The sequence below is a fragment of the Dermacentor andersoni genome, chromosome 5 (genome assembly GCF_023375885.2).
Source record: "Dermacentor andersoni chromosome 5, qqDerAnde1_hic_scaffold, whole genome shotgun sequence".
Lineage (NCBI taxonomy): Eukaryota > Metazoa > Arthropoda > Arachnida > Ixodida > Ixodidae > Dermacentor > Dermacentor andersoni.
In genome coordinates this window covers 188629818-188642217 of record NC_092818.1, presented here as the reverse complement: position 1 = coordinate 188642217, position 12400 = coordinate 188629818, and positions in this window count along the sequence as shown.

The window sequence follows — 12400 nt, the reverse complement described above, 5'->3', positions numbered from 1 at the left end:
TCCCATGCACTGTGGGAACCGATATAACCGAAGCTTTCCTTCCATTTCATTTTATTACCTTGAATACCCGCGAAGGGTGTCACATAAGGGGTTACATAACCAACATTCAGAACCATGTTACATAACCAACATTCAGACGACTTATAGTGTTCAATACAATGAAAAGTGATTTGTAATAATTTCCCCAAAAGTGAATGAGGACGTAATGACAGCGATGTCATTGGATAGGTCATTCCAATCTGCTGCAACACGGGAAAAAAAATGAAGCGGCAAAAGTGACAGTGCGGGCACGTGGCCGAGGAATTTGAAATGAATGACGCATGCGGTGAGATATGCGGGCTGGAGGGCAATGTAGGGTGCTCAGCATAGTGAACTGTGGAAAAACTTGTGAAGTAATTACAGACTGGCAATACGGCGACGGAGGGAAAATTGCAATAAACCCGATTCCGCTTTCAAGGATGATACACTGATGCCGTGCTGCTCTGCTTTGAAGTGATTAAAGTGCATTAATAAGGTAGGCGTGATGCGGGTTCCAAATGGGTGATGCGTATTCTGACTTCGATATGACGAGAGTTTTGTATGCTTAAAGTTTTACGTGTTAACGGGCATGGCGGTGATGACGACGCAAGAATGCAAGCGTCCTATTAGCAGACGAAACTACATTCGTGCTGGTTGCTTTGATTGACGATAATTAGCGGTGATGTTGCCGGCGAAAGCTTTTCTTCAGCATTTAGCCTAACACGAGAGTAGTGAGTTAAACGTTACCGTGCGTGCACCACTGCTGTTTGTCTGCGTAGTACACAGAACACACACGGAGAGGCGCTTGCTTGAGGCGTTGTTGTGAGCCATATATTTCATAACCTCTGAAATGGCTGAGCATTGTCATTGTCTCACATGGCACATCGAATCGTGGCAGAAATATTAAACTTGAATTCGATTGTGGGACTGTACGTGCCAAAACCACAGTCGGATTATGAGGCACGCTGTGGCGGCGGACTCCGGATTAATTTTGACACCGTGATGTTCTTTAACGCGTCTGTTTCGCCGCCGTCGAAATACGGCTGCCGCGGTCGCGATCAAATCCGCGACCTCGAGCAATGGCATAACCGCAAAGCTACCGCGGCGGGCACAGAAGTGTTGATTTGACGGGCGGCGGCGGCGGTGCGGCAGCAGCAGCAGTGGAAAAGTCGAAGGAAGAGGGAAAGAAAGCTTCGCTTTAAAAAAAGAATAAGAAAAAGAAGGGCGGATTCCATACAGGCGATATCTACTCACATGCACCGCTCATATGCACTGCTCAGGCACTGCTCATGCAACTATAGACCTTTTACACCACAATACCCATGGGCGCCGCCATATTTGCTCACGTGACAACCCCTGTAATTCAGTGCCTTCTGATCGGCGTTTGCTGGCTTGTTTACAATGGCCACGGCGGCAGCAGGCACGGCTAAGACAGCCGCTATTTCGGCCAACACTGAGCAGTAAGCGGGTAGGCGACACAAGGCTCTGGTCGAAGCTGCAGAAGCAATGTAAGTATGCATTTCATTTATCCATTCTGCCTGGGCTAGAGATACGTGCCTAAAGATGGGCTTTAGATACACATTGGTCCGCCTGCCGTGGAAGCATGCAATTCGCTGCCACAAGGGCAAGACCAGTCACCCCTTTACGCACGTCAGACATCTGTACACGTGGTGAAAGCGGCAGGCACGTGGGAGGGTATGGCGACATCGGCGTTCCGCTCTCACAGCCTTCAATAGAGATGGGTGACCTAGGAGGAGGTGATAAGATCCAGATAAAATCAGATGAAACATCATGATAAGGACTCAATTAACGAAACGTGGATCCTACACATTCGTGCTGGTTTCGGTTCTCGTTTTCGTGGTGTTTTGTTTTCACGTCTGTATAGTTGCGCGGAGCCATCAAAACGGCCACGACGCATCACTTCGACTCGATGTGCCCCTGAGGCTGGAAGAATTGTCGGCGCCCCACCAGAAAGTAAGTTCATCCTCGCGCGTGATCAAGGGCACATTGGTCAAGGACTGGTGAAAGGGAAGACGCAGCGCAAGGATGACGATGCGAAGAGGCGCGGCTCCGAATGCCAGTCATGTTGCGTAAAGGTCCGCGGAAAAGAAGCTTTCCGGAAGGGTGTACCAAGACCACGACGACTGACACGACATAAGGCCGCGAGCGAAAAAAGAAAAAAGAAAGCTACGAAAAAGGTTCCGTGAGACGTGTCCGACCCACCAGCGTTGTTTTCCCTTTTTTTTTTTTCATTTTATCTTCGAAGAGCTGTTCTAGCACGCAGGCCACGTTTGATGCATGTGTTGTAAGGGCACCGTCTCTATCGCTCTGTCGACGAATCAACGCCGCTTTTCGCACGGTTTTCTCCGTTAATGAATAGGCATGGCACTCTTTTCGCGTCAACGTGGGACGAGAACCCGGATAACACCGCGAAAACGAGACGCGGCGAATACTCGTGGGTCGTGGAGGCCGGTGGGCAAAAAAGTGCACTTTCCCATTTTTATAGGATTCCTGTAGAAACCAATGGGACACCGCATCAAGCCGCTATGCTGAACCTTATACCTTTAACTCACGTTGCTTCAGCTCAATGCGTTATCAACAGAGAGGTCACAATTAAAGTATTATTAAATCGAATAAATGGATTATTATAACTTGTGGCTCCGCAGCCATTAATTACGACATATATCACAGCCCAGATGTTGCTATAGTACTTTAAATTTATTCAATTAGTCAATCAGCCAATTGGTCAGTCAATCAATTAACTCAGCCCCTGATTTGGCTGAAGCCTTCTAGCTCTACCTTGTATAACACTGCACGGTGAGTGCGCACCCCCCGCAATATTGTAGGTTCCCTCGTTTTGAGCGGCTGCTAGTATAGCAGAAGACATTCTTGCGGTTGTTCTCTGAAGAAATAACGTGAAGATTTCGAGATAGGTTTCCACAGACGTGCGTGTATACACTAGGGAGTTTGCACGACAATACAATTTCCTCATGGCAAACCTTGTAGCGTGTCCCGCTTATCATGGCGAGGAAACCCGTGAACAATAAGCTCCCGCTTTCCCTGCACCCCTCGCACCGACTCATTCTCCGGGCATGCGCAGTGTGCTTCATGCGCGTATTCATCTGATACGTCGCAAATCACAACGCGCTCGTCATTGTAGGCCAAGGCAGCGTTCGCATGCTTGCACACGTCCTCTAATCGAACGGTTTATCGGGAACGAAGGCGGCAGCCACTGCATTCAAGTGGACATTGCTCCTGCTGGAGCTATTTGCCATTTCACAAACTATTTGTCAGCAACTCGTGCGTTTAATGAGTGCGCATAATACAAGACGGAACGCTTGAATGATACGCGCATGATTGACAACGTGTGCACTATTATGACAGGCGCATGCGCATTGGAAGAAAGTTGTTCGGATGTATTCGGGTCAAGAAGCAAGCAAAAGGAGGACAATCGTGGCCTAGAGGTTTCTCTGCATGCCTTGTTTCGAAAAAGCGGAGTGATATATATATATATATATATATATATATATATATATATATATATATATATATATATATATATAAAGTGTTGAGTCGCAGGAATGCTGGCGGATATAATCACTGTGAAAAATAACTGCACGCCACTAAAAAAATTCATGTAGTATACAGGCTAATCAGCGAGCACTAAAAGATTGGTGGCGCAACGGTAATAAAACACACCATGAATGGAATAAGAAGCGTAATTAATTTTGTCTCGTGTACAAACAAGCATACCTAAAGGTTCAGCTGCTTCTTGCTCCTGATACTTCATCTTTATAAAGGAGGCAAATTACAGTGAAAATATTTCAAAAATAAAGGGCTCGGTGGCCCATGGCCTTATCCTTATCCAAAGCAGGCGCTTATCCAGCTAATCACAATCTACTTGACACCATTATTATTATTATTATTATTATTATTATTATTATTATTATTATTATTATTATTATTATTCGTTTTCCTGTTGCTTGCTCGACTGAGGCTGCTGCGCAGACAGCTGCTGACGTTAGGCGCGCTCGCCACGCGGATGCGCAGGACCAGCTGGATGTCCTTCGGCATGGTGGTAACGCGTGAACGGCGCACTGGTTGGTGTCCTCAAAGAGACCGACCATGTAAGCCTCGCTGGCTTGGCCAAAGTCATGACTTCCACACGCAAAACGGTAAGCATTTCTTTTTCTTATTCTGTAGATTCTGTGCCAATGTGTAAGGTCTGTGAGATCAATGATCTTGGTGTACTTCTTGATGCAACCTTACACTTTTCAGCTAACATTAAACACGTTGCAATGCTGGGTATGCGCTCTCTTGACTGTTTGCCAAGAGAGCGCATCGAAGGAATTGATTTCTCCCACACCGTTCCGCAAGTTGTACACAACAATCTGTCTTCCACATTTCGAATATGCGTCGGTCGTCTGGAATGGTATTTCTAGATCCGACAGTGATTCAAGATTCAAGATTCATTTATTTCTCCAAGAGAAAAAGGCCCGGGACAAAAAGCTGCCTTGAAGCAGCTTGACGGGGTTCGCGGCCCCATATAGATCGGGTCCAGAAAAAGTTTCTAAGCATATATCATCGCTTTGATAACACGAACACTGGACCTTGTTCTAGCAATGTTGGATTATTGTAACTGCCCTTACTTTGCTACCGACGTAATCGCGCTGAACTTTTTTTTTTTTCAAGCTGCTTCCCGTATCCTCACGTGCCTCGAACTGCTCACTTGTATCACGTTTCGCAATCTGCGCCAGATCGCGAGAGAACATTGACCTTTCCATATTCCTGCCTGTTATCACCAACAATTGACCTTCCACATACGGAGTCTTTATAACCGCTATTTTCACCATCTCGATATTTTTCATAACTCTTTGTCATTATTATTTTGCGAGCTTTGCGTTGTTGTGTCATAGTTTCACACATTGTTCTACTGCCCTTCTCATCTTTTACAGCGACGCTGCCTATGGATACAGGATCGCGGGATTTCTTCGTGGCGTAACGTCGACAGAGAACTATCATCATCTATGGCTCATATCCCACAATGCAACGGTTCATACCCCGGTAAGGCAGAGGCTACAAGCACTTAGCAAAGAGAAGCGAACAGTGCATAGATTCTTCGAAATCACGAATACAACATAGAGAACCGCATACGCTTCAATAAAGAACAAGCTCAAAACAAGCATCCGAACCGCACAGTTGATAAGGCGCTCCTGCGCCTACATGCAATGCGAAGCACGTAGCGCTCCTCGCAAACGTTTACCGGTAAATAATAATGTTGCGCAAGCTGCCGCGGTGACGGCAGCTTGACTGTAGCATACGAAGCAGGGAGTGAGGTAACTACAATTTCGTACGTAAAAGAAGAACCCGCCTAGCGAGTGATTTGAGTTTTGCCAGTGCTATGGGAAGACCACGTATAGTGAGGACTCCTGAAGAGCGCCGTGCGTACGAGGCGCGGCGAATTTCTCTTCTCTCTGGTCCACTTTGTGTCGGTGCATGAAGTAGCGGCGCAAGCCAAGTCGCAGGCCGTGTAAACGTACGTCTTAGTCTAATATTTGGTAAAGTACATGTGAATGTCACCACGTGAATAATTTCAAGCTACGTCGCAATGGGTAATCGTTCTAGTTGTCCACAGCGTCGCTGTCCAACCACCTTCCCAGCGTGGATTGGAGACTATATTTTTGAACGCGACTGCGTTAAGGGCGTCTTGTCGCTGAAAATCCGGTGTCTGGTATCCGTTATATCCGGAAAATCCGGTATATATACCACGCCTTGCTATATGCCATAAGGTATATACGGGTTATATTGCCACACTATTCTACTCTAAAATTGCTATTAGAGTGTCTTACATTCTTCACAAAGTTATTCTTCGGAAGTTTGAGAATGACAGCCAACAAACAAATTTCATGAAAGAAAACACCGACAGCGCATGCCTTTTATGTTAAATCTTCTCATACTTAAATATGAAAAGTGCGAAACAATAACAGAATCCTGAAAGTGATGCAATTTTATTGGCTCGGCCTTGCACTACCTCCGGTATCGGCCCCACGCAAGAGGCAGAGTTTCTACCAGAAACTCGCGTTCATGAATAGCATTCGCCACCAGCGTTTCCCGGTAAACAGTACATTTACATAAGCTGGAGTTGCCGGCAAGCGTGAGAAGCATCCGGAGATCTTCGAATGCTATCGCGTTCCACTCTTAAAGATGAAGCTTAAGCGTCCTCTAAATTTTTCGCTGTTGTGTTCACTTGGCACCTTGTTGCATGCACTCTTTTTTTTTCTTCAAAATTGTTCTTTTTATTCATTCTTTTTTTGCTTATTCCGCTGACGTTTTTTTAATGTATGTGTGCACCAGCACTCAGTCCCTATGTTAGTTTCTACAATTGATTGATTGATTGATTGATTGATTGATTGATTGATTGATTGATTGATTGATTGATTGATTGATTGATTGATTGATTGATTGATTGATTGATTGATTGATTGATTGATTGATGCTTTGGGGATGTTGGCGCCTTTAATTGGCGCCGGCTACTCCTTTTCACAGAGAGGCGCAAATAATGAACTCTACAGATATGAAAAAGAAATCACTTAAGAGCATTAAAACTGCGAGTCAACTCAGAAACACAGCAACAGAAAGTCAAGTCACATAAGTAAACTGAAGTACGCTGAAAATGAAGTCAACTCGAAGACGACACACAACTACACTGAAGACGGGTCACATAGGAAAACGCGTAACAGGTTCATACGAAGGCACATGGATCCAGGCACAAAATGGGACAAAGTCAGGTAAAATTAAACACATAGAGTGAGCTTATCACAGATACATAGGCTAATCAATAGTTTCCGAGAATATTGCTCGCTAATAATCTTTGGAGCGCCATTAACGCTTGTCCTTGCAATGAATATGTTGGCCATGGACCTAAGATCTTCTTGAGGGTGAAGGGCCTGCGCTCGAATGCCGTTAAATCATGTGTGGAACGTTGTCTATATGTGTCTTGTCGCGGACATTAGAACAGATGGTGTATATCCTTATCCACGTTGCCACCAACACATTCCGCACTATCAGCTCTTGAAATTTTTGGCAGAAAGTCTTTTGTATACGCAGCACCAACCCGCAGACGGTGAATCAGCGTTTTTCAGGGTTCCGCTTGTATTCAATGTGGACGTGATCTTAAATTGAGATGAAGGGTCAACGTAACATAAATCTGAAAATTTTCAATTCTGATCGAATCATGTCGCTATGCAACCATGGGCTGAGATCTGTCTTAGCATACACCGCAATTAACTTTGTTGAGCCTTTGTTTCTTTTTTTCCTGGTGAGCGCGCTCCAGCAAAAACGAACTTCTTAAGGTGTTTATAGCGCTTGTAAGGAAATGTCAGGTGATATTGAAGGAAACCTTGGGCCCACGACCGCCCAACTGTTGCAAATGATACTAGATAACCAGGCCACGGCTGATAGTGGCTTGAATGACATTAAGGCTCATATCTGCAAACTGAATGCAAAGATAAGCAAGGTATCCAGTGGACTAGATGTTATCCAGCAAATAAAAACCAGAATAGATTATCTTGAGGACACTGTGCTGTTACAAGCAAAAAAAAAAAAGCTGGTAGAATACAAGAACAAAAGCAGACGCAACAATATTCTCGTTCTTGGCATCGACGAAAGTGCCTCTGAAACAGACACTGATTTGAAAAAAGCAGTCATGGAAAAGGTATTTCAGGACAAGCTCGGTGTTGAGGTAAATACGTTAGAAAGAATATATCGCCTGAGCAGGATATAAAAAGAAAGAAAAGACAGACCGGTTGTCATGCGATTCTATGACTATAAGGAAAAGGAGCACGTGATGAAAAGCTGCTTCAAACTGAAGGGACCCTCCTACTCTGTCAGCACTGACTATGCACCAGAAACGGTGGAAATTCGAAAGCAGTTATGGCAAAGTGCTGCTTCGGAAAGAGCTAATGGGGTGAAGGTTTCACTGATCCATGAAAAATTGAAAATAAAAGACAAATGTTACATTTGGGACCAAACACGAGGAGAGCGTCGGGAAATACCGCAAAGCGGGGACACAACTTCCCCAAAATTCCACGGCTTTTCTGTAACTACTGCGCCGGAGGGTGCTTCTAATTTTAAGGATCACGCTTAGCTACGTCTTCTTTTGTTGAATGCACGGAGTATTGCAAATGAACTCACGTAACTTGAATCTATATTAATCTCTCATAACCCACACGTAGTTATTATCACAGAAACGTAGTGAAATAGTTTAGTTCCCAATGACTGTGTTGTTCCTCTATAGGGTATAAAATGTTCAGGTCGAATAGGGGCTCAAGAGGTGGGAGCGTAGCTGTAGTTGTGAAATCATCAGTTAGGGCCAGAAGAATAGACTGTGGCTTTGCAGAAGCAGTATGGTGTAAAATATCATTAAGTGGCGTTGCTTTCATAAAAGGAGGTATTTACAGGGCACCTACTACCATGCTTGAGTTCCTGCACGAATTAAATGCTTTTTTGTGTGCTCATCTGAATAATAGTACAAGGCTAATAATGACTGGAGATTTTAATTTGCCCCACATAAACTGAAAAACTCTCTCGCCCGAACACACGGAAGTTTCGAATGCTGAAAAATTACTGGAAATTATGTTTTGTCATAATTTAAGGCAAAATGTTGAAGAAAGTACACGAGAAGTTTTATATTCTCAGTCATTGTTAGACCTTGTGTTCCTATCTTGCAAAATAGCTGCTAGTAGGGTGTCAGTCAAACCAGGAATATGAGACCACAAAATAATATCCATCGATATACACAGTCGCCGGAGATCCCCTGCTTTTTAAACTTACAAAAAAATATACGCACGGGCAAACGATACAACAATAGTAGATGACTTAAGTCTATCACTTAGTGAATTTGAATTTGCGTCATCTAGTGAGACTAGAACAATTGTTACCACGTTTCAAGTGAATCGCCAATCATTGCGTAGATAAATTTATTCCTACCCGCATTAAAAAAAACTAAGCAGCATAATAGCCCACTGATAACTTGGGAAATAATACGCACAAAACGCAGAGTAACACTATTCCGCAAAAGTAAACAAATCCCACCAAGGTGTCCAATTTGCATGCTCAACTAAAATTAGTGTTGCGGGAATCCAAGAAAAAGCATTTTAACTAAACGCTTCCTGGGTTCCTGAAGTATTCTCCACAGAAGTTTTGGATGCACTTAAGCGATAGGAAAGAAGAGACAGACCAGGCAAAAAGCGGATCTAAAAGTGGGCAATGAAAACAAGTTCACTTAGAATAAGGAGAAATGACTTAATTAAAACAGAAGTTGGTTAAGAAGAAGGATACCGGAATAAGGATAAAAACGAGTAGCGTAAATGTATATAGTCGGTGACAGCCAAGGACATGATCATTCGGACATATAATATTTCCGGAGTTCTTTAAATGTACATATTTCCAGATGTATATTTTCTGTATTCAGTTTATTTGATAATCTCGGTAACAGGGGATTTTCCAGTGTTTGAATACCATATGTCGTGCGGTATGTTTTTACATTCCAGTATTCGTTGTAACAGGTGACATGACCAAGGGCGTCACTATGTAGGTTCGCTAACTGTTTTAAGAATATGCCGCCATTTTTTTATTTCCTTCTTATAAAGCTTACTTAGTCGGTAATCGCATATCATCATAATAGGCATAACGTTGTTTTGAAAATATTTCGTGTGTGTGAAAACGACTGTGCACATTTTCTACTGTACGAATAACCTCTTTTGAAGTATATGGAGCTTTTGTATGTTTCCCTTCGTTGTAGACGCCCACGCTGATTGACAGTACTTTAATCTTGAGGAAAATAGGGTGTTATAGATGACCAGCATAACCTTCCGTGACAGAATACTACGGTTGCGGTATGTGAGGCCTATAACTTGAGAGAGTTTTGTTGCTAGATGGTTAATATGACGATCCCATGTTAAAGTTTGATGAAAAATTACTCCTAATGTTTTAAATGTAGAAACAATTCCGATCGGAATAGAGTGTAAAATTATATTTCTATTTACAGTTATATTTCTTCCTTTTGACCTGAATAAAATGCATTTCGTCTTGGACACATTGATTGTCCGGCGGTTTTTTTCAGTCCATGCTTCTAAAGCAAGCAGTGTGGATTCTGCGGAGTTAAATAATTCTTCAATATCTTTTCCTGTTAGGCAAATGCTCATGCCGTCGGCGTATATAATAAATTGTGCAATAGGAGAAATGTGTGTAATGTCATTTATATACATATTAAACAGAAATGGGCCTAAAATACTGCCCTGAGGTTCACCGCTAGAAACCCGTAGTTGTTCGGAGATAGGGTCAGCTATTTTAACAATTTGTTCGCGATGTTCCAAGTAAGACTGTAGTAAACTTAAGGCTTTGCCACGATAACCATACCGCTCAAATTTTCGAAATAATATTTCATGACTAATGAGGTCGAACGCTTTGGAAAAGTCCAGAAATAATAAAAGTACGAAATTACCTTGCTCGAAATGCTTTAAAATATGTTCCTTTAATTTTAGAAGGGCAAATTCTGTACTTAGCCCTGACCGAAAGCCATACTTATAGTTAGGTTTTATCTTGTATTTCGGCTCAAATTTGTTAAAGCGGCTTAATATAACTTTCTCGAATGCTTTAGATAGAATAGGTAGAATAGAGATAGGCCTGTAATTGATCATGTCATTTTTGTTTCCCTTTTTATAAACAACAGTTACCCGTGCAAGCTGCATGTTATGCGGAAAGACACCTTGACTAACACCAAGATTAAAAATATGTGTTATAACTGGTGCAAGGAGATCAGCGATATACTTAAGAGGTTTAGTTTTAAAACCATCGACATATTTGCTATAACTGTTATTTAGGCTAGCTATTGTTGTAGATACTTCAGCCTCGCTTGTCGGGTTGAGAAAAATTGTTTCTCTATTCCATCGAAGGTTTTCCAGATTGTTGTAAACGGTATCTTGTACCTTAAGATTAACAAAATATTTATTAAACTCATCTGCAAGTGGTTTCCCCGTTACTTCGGTACCATTTATAATCAGTTTCTGGATCACATTTGGTAAGGCCTTATAATTCAGTAATGAAGCCAATCTCTTCCATGTGACCATCTGTGGATCCTGTTTTGAAATCTAGAAGATTTGCAAAATATTCACGCCGCGATTTTGCTAAGTCCTTATTCAAGCGATTTCGATAAACTTTAAATTCTTTATGTTTATTCTGATCTTTAGTTTTGTTAAACAGATTGTAAAGGTAATTTTTGTGATTTATTCTCACACTAAATGCAGCTGTAACCCAAGGTTTCCTTGTCTTTCTCTTTTGTTTAACAGATATTTCAGGAAAACTGGTTGCATATATAGGCTGCAGTATTTCAAGAAACATATCATAAGCTACATTGACATCGCCACTTTCTAAGACGTTCTTCCAGGATACTTCTTCTATTTTTTTTTTCGGAATATCAGAAGGGTTTGTTCTGTAATATGTTTGGCTGTCAACGTCTGTCTTGACAACTTACTGCGTACGTATTCTCTAATGCAAAGAAATATCGGTAAGTGATCACTCAGGTCAAAAGAAAATACCCCCGACCTAAATTTATCCTGGCTTATATTTGTAAGAAACATGTCAATAAGTGATTGTGAATTCACTGTTACTCTTGTCGAGAGTAAAATTACATTTCTAAGCCCATTGGTATTTAACAGGATCTCAAAATTGGTTTTTGTCTTATCATTTTTCATCATATCAATATTCACGTCCCCACCGCAGATGAGGCTCAAGTTATTATTAGTGATACAGGTAAATAGTTTGTCTAAGTAGTTAAAAAAACGCAATGTTGAACCGTTTGGTGGGCGGTAGCACACAACAAGTGTTGTGTTTTGTAGTTTAACTGTCAGAATTTCATAGTCACTTGTTATTACTGAACATTCTGAAATAATTTTACAGTCATAGTCCTTTTTAACCAAAATACATATCCTGCCACCGCGACCAGAGGGACGATTTAGATAGAATGTTTCGTGTGTTGGAAGTCTGTAGACATTTGTTTCATTAGTGCTCTATGTATCAGTTCACATAATAACGTCAAAAGGTTGTCCAACTCGGTCAAAAAACAAGCTTAAGTCTGATTCCTTACTGTTAATTGATCGCACATTAAGGTGAAAGCATTTAAATGACTTGAGGAATTCTTTTCCTATGTAGTTCTCGAAGGATTGTGGGAGTAGGTAGGTGTCAGTATGGGAACTCGCCCCCATACTGTATAACTTTAACTGAGTTTCTCGAGACCAAGAGGACTTGAGACGACAATTGCCGTTTCCCCGACATCCTTCCTGACTAGGATTCGATCATTTGAGTGCCAAGCGTACTTAAAGTT